This window comes from Akebia trifoliata, unplaced genomic scaffold (assembly GCF_017979445.1).
Source record: "Akebia trifoliata isolate Shusen 1 unplaced genomic scaffold, ASM1797944v1 Contig01390, whole genome shotgun sequence".
In the NCBI taxonomy this organism is placed as follows: domain Eukaryota; kingdom Viridiplantae; phylum Streptophyta; class Magnoliopsida; order Ranunculales; family Lardizabalaceae; genus Akebia; species Akebia trifoliata.
In genome coordinates this window covers 375,167-388,194 of record NW_028237687.1, presented here as the reverse complement: position 1 = coordinate 388,194, position 13,028 = coordinate 375,167, and the positions used below count along the sequence as shown (strand labels likewise).

General features: G+C 35.6%; 2 long non-coding RNA genes across 2 annotated transcripts; one reads left to right on the top strand and one right to left on the bottom strand.

Annotated features, from left to right (window-relative positions):
* Positions 1 to 261: 261 nt before the first annotated feature.
* LOC147380485 (uncharacterized) lies at positions 262 to 1,036 on the top strand. Its single transcript, XR_015175301.1, has 3 exons — positions 262 to 327; positions 824 to 868; positions 967 to 1,036. It is a non-coding gene; the product is annotated as an uncharacterized LOC147380485 (long non-coding RNA).
* Positions 1,037 to 10,703: 9,667 nt separating this feature from the next.
* Positions 10,704 to 12,275, bottom strand: LOC147380484 (uncharacterized). The gene is made up of 3 exons (XR_015175302.1): positions 11,301 to 12,275; positions 11,139 to 11,208; positions 10,704 to 11,015 (listed from the first exon to the last, which is right to left on the bottom strand). It is a non-coding gene; the product is annotated as an uncharacterized LOC147380484 (long non-coding RNA).
* Positions 12,276 to 13,028: the final 753 nt, after the last annotated feature.

The window sequence follows — 13,028 nt, the reverse complement described above, 5'->3', positions numbered from 1 at the left end:
GTAGATGGAGACATCGGGTAGGAAAGCATGTATGATAAATGAGTGTTTCTAAAATACCCATAATTTCAAGGAACACATTTTGTGAGGATAGCAATTCATTTCTATAACTTATAACACTTCCAAACTGTGGCTTTTGAAATTTAAATTCATCTCAACTCAACCAGAAAGGGAAAAAAATGGGGGGAAGGGAGGTTGTGGGGTGTGGATTCTTCATTTTTTTAGCTTCATGCCTTCCGCTCAGAATTTGTATGGGGAATATGCAGGGAAGTTGTTGCATCCCTTCAAAAGTCTATCCCATCCTAATGTGGAGTAGGTCTTCAGACAATGGTACGATGTTTCACATGTTACCCTTGGTATTTTTTTCTTCTTTTGATATATTAGAGTAAGTTCTTTTGGTTGGAACCAGTGTAATAATCTAAAATGCTTTGTTTCCTAGATGCAAGTGACTTGGTTGATGCGGTTGTCCCTTACATGGGGGAATCTATTATTGACGGCACTCTAGCCAAGTTCTTGAAAAATATGTTTTCCTTGTAACCATCTTGCAATGCTGACGCTCATTATAATTGTTAGTCTGTGTATGTCATCGAGTTTATGTGCATAAATATACATAAAATCTTGTTTTGTAACTCATTCCTGTGATATTGGTAACATAAGCTGGTGACAGTGTACGAATTAATGAGCCAATTGCTCAAGTTGAAACTGGTAAGGTATCTACAATTAACACAACATTTGTTTTTAAATGTTGTAAAAATATGAAACATTGATGGCCACTGTCACTATGGAATAAATATAAATATAATTCTTAACTTGTATTAACTGTCAGGTAACCATCAATGTTGCTAGTCCTGAAGCTGGAGTTATCCAGAAGGTATAATATCGTTTAATCCTACATTCCCTTGCTTTCCCTTGTAAAATAGGCGTGCTTCTGAATTGAACGGCTTTATGTTTTTGATTGATAATTTATAGTTTGTAGCCAAGGAAGGTGATATTGTGGAACTAGGAACCAAGATTACTGTCATGTCAAAATTTGGTCATGTCGAAATAAACAGCCATATGAAATGTGGAAATGAAGATCAACAATGTTTTGCTACACGTAGGTATAGGAAAGTTCTTGTAGGGTTATTTTGGGTAGTTAATATTTATCTAATGGCCCTTTACAACAAGTCTCTCTTCCTTTGTATTTTCTAAGATGCATGAAATAAATATGTGTGAGTGGAGAATAAAGGCAACATGTCTTCCTTGATGTGAAGAATGCCTTTTTTGGCATGGTGAATTGGGAGAAGTGTATTTGCTTCCTCTTCTTGGTTTCAAGTGCTCTTTTACTGGATGAGAAGTATGCAAACTAGAGAAGACATTGTATGACTTAAAACAATCTCTTAGACCATGGTTTGAGAGATTTCACTATACTATGGTGAATAATGGCTACAAACAGAGTTAGATTGACCACACTCGTTTCATCAAGCACCACTGCAATAATAAAATTACAGTTATTGTTTATGTCGACAGCGTTGTAGTAACTAGGACCAAACAAGATGAGATAAGAAAATTAGAAGGTCAATTGGCAAAGGAATTGGTCTTGGTTAGCTGAGTTACATTTTTGGGGTTGAAGTTGCTAGGTTCGCTAATGATATTTTTATTTCCTAGTGAAATTTATTCTCACCCTTCTCCAAGAGATAAATATGATGGGATCAGACCCTATGATACTTTTGGTGGAGCCAATGGTCAACACCTCATTGATGAAGACAAATATCAGAGACTTGTTGGTCGCCTTATCTACCTCTCCCTGACTAAACCATACATTGCATATGCAGTCAGTGTGATAAGTCAGTTTATTATGTTCCGACTACAACACATTTGGATGTTGCATATAGAATTCTCAGTACCTAAAGTCCACCTTAGGAAACGGGCTGTTGTACATTCATCATAGTAGCTTGTGAGTTTAAGCTTATATTGTTGTAAATTGGGCAGGATTAGTGTCATATAGGTGTCCCACTTCAAGGTATTGTACATTTGTGGGTGGGAACCATATCACATAGCGAAGTGAAAAATAGACTGGCTGCAAGATTTAATGTAGAAGTTGAGTTTAGGCCTTTGGCTCATGGAGTGCATGAACTACTTTGGCTTAAAATCCTTCTAGCAGAATCCTCTGCATTGGTATAGCTATCTAGTATTCATAATCCGGTACAAAATGATAGTTATCTGCTATAATTATAAGAGTAAGTCTTGTTTTCTTTCCATTTTTATGGGCTTGGACAGTTAACCTTTGTTTTTTATTTGTTTGATATTTTTATTTACTTTGTGATGAAGGTGGACAGTACAAACAAGCGTGGAATACTTCTTGAAGTTGTACAAATTCTTACTGATCTAAACCTTATTATAATAGAAGCTTATATATCTTCTGATGGAGAATGGTTCATGGATGGTAAGTTTTTTTTCCCATTTATTGCCTTGTTTCCCTGTTAGAAGAAGCCTAGTTTTAAATTAATGTTGTAAGTTGTCACCAGTTTTTAATGTCGTCAATCAATACAATAACAAGTTTAGAGATCAAGGGATTCTCAATTATATTCGTAAGGTGGGTCATTTTCCGAATTTCTCACTCTTTTCGCACAACTTTTGAACAAACCCATAAAAATTTTGGTGGCTCATGAAAACCCAATTTCTGTCTATGACAGCAAACTTGAATGCGCACCTCAAGGCTAGGCACAGCAGCAAAGCCTTAGTATAGGTATGGCAGGGCAGGTTTTTCAAGGTAGAGGGAGGCACACATCTGAGCTGCACCTCAAGCAAGGCACATGAGGCATACTCTTCACTTACATATCAAATAAAATGTGAGTTTTCTTTGTAAATCTCTTTTAAATGTGAGTTTTCTGCCTCAAGCAAGGTGGGTGGTTATTTTTTCTTTTGTAGTTCAATACAACCTAAGAGGTTATATTGCTTGTTTTCCTAGAGACAGACTCTTAACAAATTCATTATACTTAATAAAATAAAGATAAAACAAAAAAACTAACAACGACAACAACTTTAAGTTGTGGCTTCAAGTACATCTTACCCATAAAAAATGACAACCACCACTATGATTTGCCTACCATAAGTCAGCTTCTTCATACACTTCTTCTTCTTCAATAATATGAAGCTGATTGAAATTATCTAGAAAGCTAGTTCAGATGGGTGCTTCTCGGTTAGCTCTCTCTACTTGCTCCTTGAAGGTAACCTTGAGGTGTGTTTTCCTTCTTCCATCATATGGTCTTCTAAGGCCCCATCCGAAGTTTCTTTCTTCTTATGGTTGGCAGCTTTGAACAAACTCCCTATAATTGATCTCCTTAGGCGTAAAGGTCTTTTCTTAACTGATTATTGTTGTCTATGTCGAGTCGATGGTGAGTCGGTAGATCATGTCTTCATTCATTGTAAGGTCACTTCTCAGGTTTGGGCACACTTCATTTCCTTGTTTAATGTGTCTTGGTGTACTCCATCTTCGATTATCCCTCTTTTAGTCAGGTGTATTTTATTGAGTGGTTGAGAAGTTTAGTCCAATGAAGAAGTGTATAACTAGGATTACTGCAAGCTTGGAATTTCTCAACTTTTTCTTCATATTCGCGTTAGTCTTGGAATTTCTGGTTTTGTGTAAACATAGCTCTAGTAATTTAATAGTGGTTGCACACTACTTTAGTTCATTGTTCTGATATAGTGTCAAAGAAAACATAGAGGAACAAGCAAAAATCTTGGTGTTTTCAATGAACACATAAAAATGAGAATTGAGTGCAAATTTGTATCTAACCTACTACTTAGTACATGTGCAGAAAAAATACACATTAACTTATAAACTGAATGGGCCGGAGTCTCGATCATTTTAGATGGGTTAGGCTATGAAATTTTCTGTAGGCCTGAGTTTGTTGCCTTGAGGGCTAGGTCCGATCCGGGTCATACCTGACTGGATATACTATGAATGAGATTTGGGTCAAACCCAGGCAATCCAAACTGGTTAAATATATGATACTTGTTGCATTTTTTAACATTTGAACCATTTTCCTATTACTACATGACATCTTTTACATTCTTCATTCTTGGGTGTTTGCAATATTGAATGTACTTGAACTATTTCCACTAGAGAGGGTTCAAGCTCCCTTGTTCATAATTGTCGAAGCCTTACCTCAAAACTTTGGGGCCGGTTTCAAGCCCCATGATTATCTTGTTTTTTTTGGTATCCTATTGACTTTTGTTGTTGCTTGATATTCTATGTAGTCATTTTCTGTCAGTGTACCTGAACACTTATTATCTATTATTAGGGAGCTCCCACGGCCATCTTAAAGGATCTAGAGATGCTCTTGTTGAACAACTTTGAAGTGGTAAAACCTTGTTGCAATTTAGTGATGCTGTTAAATACAAAGAACTCAGTCTCACTCAACTCCGTAGAAGAAGACTGAAGATTACTCTTTCTCAGAAGAAGACTGAAGAATATTCATTCTCCAAAAGGAAATCTTAGTTGACAGAGTAATCCAGATATCGAATTCCTAAAACTTTGACCGAGTTAAGCAGCATTCACAAAAGGAGGCCTTCTTTGGTCGAACCATTTTCCTGTCTTACCAAGAAAAAGAAAACCTTCTTTAGCCCCTTGCAGCCTCTAAAAAAATCAAATAGCATATTTCTTTCTAAACCACACCAACCAACCTTGGGAGGGAATCTTAGTATGAAATACGTTTTGACCTGATCCCAAAAGGAAAAGAAGAAATATTTGGGGTACGTAGGCAACCTGAGAAGTTACTTCAGGCCCGGTCATTAAAAGAAAAATGTATTCTCTTAAGGAAAGTGTCATCCAAAAGAGAAATCTACTATTGAAATGTTCAAAAGAAAAGAATGCCAAACTAAGAGCATTAGAAAAAAGAATCAGAAGAATTGATAAAAAGAAAAGAATGCCAAACTAGGGGCATTTAGAAAAAAAAATCAAAATAATTGATAGAAAAGAGAGAATATCAAACTAGGGGCATTTTGGGAAGTTGAGCCTTATACCTTTTCTTTCTAAACCATATCCTAAGCCCACCTATTAAGTCCTCCTGAAGGCTAATTGACTCGGTTAAGGTGCAGGAAACTGAGAAATCGTCGATTTGGTTACACAAGATCATCCCGCTAAGTCGAAAACCTAAAAAGGCGGCTTAGGCAAAATTTAGGGCATAACCATAAAAAAGAAAGCCTGCTAGGTTGAAAACCTGAAAAGGCGACCTAGGCAAAAATCAAGGTATCATCAGAAAAAGAAAGAGCAAAGCCCGCTAGATTGAAAACCTAAAGAAGCGATCTAGGCAAAAATTAGGGCATCATCAAATGGGAGGAAAGGTCCCGTCAAGAAGAAAAATTCAGAAGGAAGCTTGTGCAGAAACTGCAGAACCATTCAAGCCACGATATTTGTCTTTTAGCCAAGAGCTCACATCCGACAAAGACAATATTGAAGTCGAAAAAAATCAGAAGTCATCTTGAACATTGTAGGATCTTCAAAAGTATGTTTACTTGTTCAAGTGTTCGCTAATGGAAGATGTAGAATCATCAACCACTTTGAAGAGGAAGATCTTTTATTCTAATATTTATCAAGATTTTTTAAGTCCAGCTCAAGCATTTTTCAAAAGAAATTCGAAAGAAAATGATCAATTCTTTATTGCACATATGATAATCTTAAGAGTCTTAAATTTAAGAGAATGTCAGTTCTTCTATCTATCATACATCAGAGTCCATATTTTTCAAGCGTAATCCATTCCATCAGTCTCGTAGTCAAGTCCCAATTAAAGCCAACCTTGAAACTAGGGGCATTTTTGAAGGTCATTTAATTCCAAAATTTTTGTTCTTAATCACATGATAAAAAGAAAATCATACAAAAGCTTAAAAGTCCGGCGAAACCCAATGATAATTACGAATACAGATGCATGATAAGCCAATAAAGGCCTGATCTTTCAAACTTTGAGCTCGATTTTGAATCATATAATCAATTAATAGGATTGTTTAAGTTCCTATAAATCTAAGCCCGAGAAACGTGGCTTAGTAAGTTTGAGTCCGAGAAACGAGACTCCAACTTTTTTGAATCATAGAATGAATGGGCTTGTTGAAGTGCCTATAAACCTAAGTTCGAGTCCGAGAAACGAGACTCCAACTTGTTGAATCATAGAATGAATAGGCTTTTTGAAGTGCCTACAAACCTAAGTTCGAGTCCGAGAAACGAGATTCCAACTTTTTGAATCATAGAATGAATAGGCTTTTTGAAGTGCCTACAAACCTAAGTTCGAGTCCGAGAAACGAGACTCCAACTTTTTGAATCATAGAATGAATAGGCTTTTTTAAGTGCCTATAAACCTAAGTTCGAGTCCGAGAAACGAGACTCCCAACTTGTTGATTCATAGAATGAATAGGCTTTTTGAAGTGCCTACAAACCCAAGTTCGAGTCCGAGAAACGAGACTCCAACTTTTTGAATCATAGAATGAATAGGCTTTTTGAAGTGCCTACAAACCTAAGTTCGAGTCCGAGAAACGAGACTCCAATTTTTTAATCATAGAATGAATAGGCTTTTTGAAGTGCCTACAAACCTAAGTTCGAGTCCGAGAAACGAGACTCCAACTTTTTGAATAATATAGGCTTTTTGAAGTGCCTATAAACCTAAGTTCGAGTCTGAGAAACGAGACTCCAACGTTTTGAATCATAGGCTTTTTGAAGTGCCTATTAACCTTAGTTCGAGTCCGAGAAACGAGACTCCAATTTTAATAGGATTGTTTAAGTTCCTGTAAACCTTAGCCAGAGTCCGAGAAACGAGACTCCAGCTTTGTTTGAAATCATATTGAATTAATAGGATTGTTTAAGTTCCTTAGCCTGAGAAGCTTGGCTACAATAGGCTCTAGTCCGATAAATGAGACTCAAACTTTTTCGAACTCTAAAGAAGAATTTCAAATAGGATTTAACGAAGTTCTTACAATGTTATAACTCCAAATACCTTTGTTAAACCTTGCTATGATTATTTTCGTTGTATAAGTGCATCTCAATTTTGAATCACTATTGTCAGTGAGAGAAGATCTCTAGGACCTGGCACATTTTTACTCAGTTTCACACAGCATCACACCATTGCACACACGTGCACTTTTGCATTAGTCAGGGAGAATTTTTTAAAATTCGAGGATCTGACACTGTCAGTGAGAGCTCACACTCAAGGACCTGACAACCTTTTAATTCGGGGAGAGCTTTACCCTCAAGGATCCGAACACCGACGAATTGCTAAATCAGGCTGCAAAATGAACTGTCATTAGCTTTGGCATTCGGATATCGCACTATCTACCAAAATAGATTTGATATCTAGTTTGCTTCAACCCTCTGCCAAAGAGGGGCATCTGTAGACACCCCATTTTTGCATCCGCCTGATTAATCAACTCGTCAACCCGATCGCAATGATTCCCAATGATGGATGTGTATTCCATTGCTTTATTTTGTTACTAGATGTGTTTCAGAAATCCGGATGAGGTATCTCAAACTAACAAAACCTTAGAAACCACGCTACGCTAGGAAAATACGACTCCAGAAACATAGAAATCATCATTTTTCAGACAAAAAGAAGCTTCACGATAAAAATCACTAAAAAACTATCAAATTACCAAAATACCCCTAACATCAAAACAACCCTAGAGCCTACATTACGCTTAGGAAAACCCTTTCAAACACATAAAACAACAAATTGAAATCAAATAAATCATTTCGCCAATTTTAACAGAATTTGACAAAATTACGAAAATGCCCCTCATTAAGTTCATGACTATTTCACACAAAAAATTTCATAAATGATACAAACTAATATTTCCATTTGATTCCTTACAAAAAATCGATTCTAAAACATCCTAGAACATTAAAAATCGACTTAAAACATGAAAAGTCCTCTCCGGGGGCAAAACAGTAATTTCACAATTTTCATAATTAAAATTTTCGAAATTAATAAATAAAATATTAAATAATTAAAGTGAAACATTAATGAAATTAATTTAAAATTTTGAACCTGAAAAATCGATCAATCGGACTTTCGGGTAAAATTGTTGAGGGTTCGTGGGATATTTCTTTAAGGACCCCTCCATTTGGGGGTCCAAAGAATTAAATATATTTTAGAGGGGGATCTACAAAAATTAAAAGTCAATTAAGCAAGACTGAAGTCAAGGTATTAAAGTCAATCAAGTAAAACTGAAGTCAAAATTAAAGTCAATCAAGCAAGACTGAAGTCAAGATATTAAAAGTCAATCAATTAAGACTAAAGTCAAAATATTAAAAGTCAATCAAATAAGACCAAAAGTCATAATAGAACTCTAATTAAATAATAACTCTATCTAATAGAGTTCTAACTTAAAAACAATTCTACTTAAAATAATTTTAATTAAAACACAATTCTACCTAAAATAAGTCTAACTAAAACACAACTCTAATTAAAAGATCTCTAATTAAACACTAACTCTATCCAAATCAACCCCTAAAAACATCTATAAATAGAGGTGCTCACACCCTATTTTCGTATCAAATCAAAAACCCTAAGAGAAGTAGGTCTAGAAGCTCCCCTAGCCCCCCATAAACCCTAGTTTTTGAGCCCCAACTCCTTACCTAACATCCCTCCTTCAATTTTAGTTTAGAAAACACCTAAAATCCCTCCAAAAACACCCCCAAATCCGCAACAAACTTGAAGAGTTCAGATCCAAAAACAAGGAGATACCTTGATCTAGGAGATCCGAAGTCAAATCCGGAGACAGAACGAAGCAAGGGAGTACAGTACAATGAGCTCTTTTTGTCAGAACTGAGGGAACAAAATCCTTGCTATCGGAAAGGTATGTAATTTTTTTATTTTTATCTAGGTTTTTAGCAATGTGATATATTTGGGAAGTTAGTAGAGACCGGCTTTGGCCGGGCGGGGTTGGTGCCTAACACCTTCCAACCCCGTAACATGATCCCCGAATTCAGATTTTTTGTGGTAGATTAGTTCTTTTTATCCATGTTAGAGTCAGTTTGGTTCCTAGACCACAATAACTAGGTGGCGACTCCCAAACCTCAAGGGTCAAAAGCGGATCCGCGCACCCCGCGGATCGAGGGCGCTTTCACATGGCATTTCATTTTTCTGTTTGTATGCTGTGCTTTATTAATACTTTTTGCCAAGTGTGCTTTATATTATGTTAAAATTGCAGTTTTGTTGGCTTTATTTATTTTTTTTCACCTATACAGGTCCATATTGGAGCAACACTTTGAATCTCAGTTAATAATATTCATTTTGTCAATTACCTAATCATGCAAAAGTTCTGTAAGTTGATTTGCACAATGTAATGAAGTGCTAAAAAATAAGTTGGTTGCAACATCGTAAGATGCAAAACCGAAGAGATTTACAAAGATAATAATGAGTGACAGATCTGTCCATGTGGTGGAACCTTCAGATGTAGAACCGAAGTGGGATGGCCCACCTCAAGATAATAATGGAAACATCACATCTTCCAATTCAACTTCAAGTAACCAGCAGCAGCCATCAAAACACTTTTCCAGGTAAATGGTGCAGTGACCATGTCGTGACGGTTGAAGGAAAAGTGCACACCACTGACGATCCGTTGCAGTCAACTTGGTTCAAGGTGTGTACATTCTAGAGTGGGATCTCTAGTTGAATCAACAAGGACTTCAAGCTCTTGCACCACCCTGCTAGGAGTCCTCAAAGCTATCCAAAATAGATGGAAGTGTTGTTTATGAATTAGTTGGTATTGCAATGATATGTTTTGTGTTTGATTTCTTATTGGATTTAATGTAAATTAAGTTTCTTGGATGATCAAGTTTTGATTTCTATGAATGGTCTTTGTTTTATTATTTTTTTTATTACTATTTCAATTGTTGTGATTGGTGAATTAGATGATGTTATTGTTTGCTAAATCTCCATATTTGAAGGTCATAGACCATAGAATATTTTTTTTTAAGTTCATCCTTCAATAATTTGACAGTTAAGGGCCGTCAAAAAAAAAATTCTACAAGAAAATATTTGATAGGCATATTTGACGAGTTGGTCCGTCAAATTTCTCAAAATTTGACGGACAAAGACCGTCAAATATGGGCTTTTTTCACATAGTGATAGTTACATGTATGATCCAAAAGAATAGTCATTGTTAGAGTAGTGAAGCAAAAATTACTCCTCTAATGGAGTTGGATTTATTCATGGACCTAAAGGTCCAAACGTCCCTAGAGGAGTGAGGAGTGTTAAATGAGCTCAATAGTCCACTTAAAAGGGTGAGAGATGCCACCATCCACGTTGTTTGCTAAAGGAAACCGTAGAATGGTTGACATAAATCTCTGATTCAATGTGGCTCCCAGAGGAGCAGATTCAACGACAGTCTTATGATTGCCATCAACTTGTTCTTTGGGAATACTATAAGGAGTTCCAGTCTCTAATGGAAGTTCTTATATTTGTGCTACTAAATTCATGAACATCAATACTAAACTAGATTCCAAGATCTGGTATTTCAAGGTGAATTAGGGCCGAGTTACTCTAGCAGGTGGAGCATTGGAAGAAGGTTTCCTTGGAGAAATTAATGTACCATTATTAGTCGATGAATCTCATTACTCTTAGAAACAAAATATATCATCTTGTTCCAATCAGGATATGAACTCTCTCGAGCAATTAGAAGACTTTCTTTTTTCTTTTATTCTGGAAAGGTCTTTAAAACAAAACAGTTGCCGTCAATTTAAATAAATTTATCTTTTTTAACTAAATAATAAATAAAAAACTATACAATATGTTTGAATGACAAATCATGTAAAGGGTTATGCCCCAAGAAGTACATTACAATATTTTTCTACTTTAGCACCGCTCGCTTACATAACAAAAAAAAATTACCAAAACCAATGTACACTTGTGCCTACTTTGTTAATTGCTTATATTTCAAGTAGTCTTTATTTAGCAAACTAGGATTCTGGTGAAGTCATTCCAATGCTAATGATCTGCTCCATGCATGTTGCAAAAGGTTTTGAATTTCACTTGTGGTTATAGGCATAACTATATTCAAAGAGAGACAGAAGTTAGAAATAAACCTATAAGAAAAAAAAAATTCATCAAGAACAATTAAATAAAATGGGAAAGAGAACAAAAAAAAAAAAGAGCTAGAAGACGAAAACTCACTTATAACATGAATTTTCAAGAAGCTCCAAACCATGCACGTCAGGCATGAGAGCATCTCTTAACCACCTGCCTAGAGGAGTTTCATCATGCATGAGATAACTTGAGCTAATAAAATGTCCAACAAAATAAAGAGAATTTCAATGTAAGCATCTAACTACTAACCTTTGGTTTGCTATTAGGTTGGGATCGGACCAGTGGCCTCATGATTGTAGTGATCATCCAATTAAGCTTCACCATCACCACCATGATGATGATCATCATCAAAGTTTTGCCCCCAAAATTTGGAGAGATCCTTGAAATCAGGTACAAGCTAAAAAATCCAACAAGGTTCATTCTTTTGATAGTGAAAAAATAAATAGTAAAATCAAGAAATTGAAGCTGTTGTCCATGGAAAAAACCTAGGGAAACCAAGCACTATAAAAGAAATTCTGGCTAGAGGTCTCCATTTATAAATTATTTTAACAATCCTGTGTACAGTCAAAAGACCATTTAACCCTTATCAATTTTCCAAATATGGTTATATATTTAATGAGTATCCACCCTACATTTTACCACATTAATGCACCAAATCTCGTCATAATTACAAAATTTATTTGCCAACAAATCCAGGCTAGTGACTATCTTGTCAGAGAAATCAAGACTCAATTCTATCCATGCTAACAAAACCTAATGATTGCCTTGACAAAGCAATGATGTTAGCCAGTTAAGCGAATCATATCTTTGCAAATGACTCAAGATTTGATCATATCCTTGCTAGCTAATCCTATTGATTGTCCTATCATAACTGCAAATGTTCTTTGCCTGCAAATCCAGGTGACTGTCCTAGCAGAGGAATCAATACTCAATTTTATCCATTCTAACAAATATGGGTGTTTGTCTTGATAAAGAAATGACAATAGAAATCCTATCCTAGCAAAGGACTCAAGATTTGATCTTATCTATGCTAGCGAATCATAATGAATATCCTATCATAATTACAAAGATTTTTTCATATCATAATTACAAAGAAATCATATCCTGATAGAGGAATCAAGACTTAATTCTATCCATGGGAGCCAAGCTTGGTGATAAACCTGACAAAGCAATGATAAGCTTGGTGATAATCCTGACAAAGCAATGACATTAGCCAATCAAGGGAATCCTATCTAGACAAAGGACTCAAGATTTGATCTTATCCATGCTAGCGATTCTTAGTGAATATCCTATCATAATTACAAAGAAATCCTATCTTGGTAGAGGAATCAAGACTTAATTCTATCCATGGGAGTCAAGCTTAGTGATTATCCTGACAAAGCAATGACGTTAGCTAGTCAAGGGAATCCTATCTAGACAAAGGACTCAAGATTTGATCTTATCCCTACTAGTGAATCCTAGTGAATATCCTATCATAATTACAAAGATTTTTTCATATCATAATTACAAAGAAATCTTATCCTAGCAGAGGAATCAAGACTTAATTCTATCCATGGGAGCCAAGCTTAGTGATTATCCTGACAAAGCAATGACGTTAGCCAGTCAAGGGAATCCTATCTAGACAAAGGACTTAAGATTTGATCTTATCCATGCTAGCAAATCCTAGTGAATATCCTATCATAATTACAAAGATTTTTACCTATTATAATTACAAAGAAATCCTGTCCTGATAGAAGAATTAAGACTTAATTCTATCCATGGGAGCCAAGCTTGGTGATTATCCTGACAAAGCAATGACATTAGCCAGTCAAGGGAATCCTTTCTAGACAAAGGATTCAAGATTTGATCTTATTCATGCTACCAAATCCTAGTGAATATCCTATCATAATTACAAAGATTTTCTCCTATCATAATTACATAGAAATCCTATCCTGGAAAAGGAATAAAGAATTTAATTCTATCCATAGGAGCCAAGCT